This window comes from Chaetura pelagica, unplaced genomic scaffold (assembly GCF_000747805.2).
Source record: "Chaetura pelagica isolate M959 unplaced genomic scaffold, ChaPel_1.0 scaffold157, whole genome shotgun sequence".
In the NCBI taxonomy this organism is placed as follows: Eukaryota; Metazoa; Chordata; class Aves; order Apodiformes; family Apodidae; genus Chaetura; species Chaetura pelagica.
Genome location: NW_009953794.1, coordinates 42770 through 43107, shown reverse-complemented (window position 1 = coordinate 43107; position 338 = coordinate 42770). Strand labels below are relative to the sequence as shown.

The 338-nt window shown below is 58.9% G+C and overlaps 1 protein-coding gene across 1 annotated transcript in view; it reads right to left on the bottom strand.

Moving 5' to 3' along the window:
* Positions 1 to 338, bottom strand: part of LOC104391755 (rho guanine nucleotide exchange factor 11-like) — a gene marked incomplete at both ends in the record, with an annotated part of 41179 nt that overhangs the window by 4991 nt on the left and 35850 nt on the right.

Below are 338 nucleotides of genomic sequence, written 5' to 3'. Positions count from 1 at the left end.
CATCCTTTGGTAGAAGAGGAGGTCAAGGACCCGGAGGATGCGGAGGTGGGACCCCTCAGTGGCAAAGAGCTCTGTGGGCAAGGCAGGAGGGTGGAGAAGAGCCCAGGAGGTCCCCAGGGCTTGGTCCCTGATGTCCCTTCCAGGTGCCCTCGTTGCTCCTCACCGTTGATCGCCTCTTGGCGGTCGATCTCCTTCTGGGACATGTTGGCCACCAGGTCCTTACTGACCATCTGCTGCCAGTTCTGAGAGTCCAACTCAGGTTCCAGGTCAGAAAGTTGACCTTGTTCATCTTCCAGAAGATGTGGCAGGAAAGGATCCCCCCCCCACGCCAACTTGGG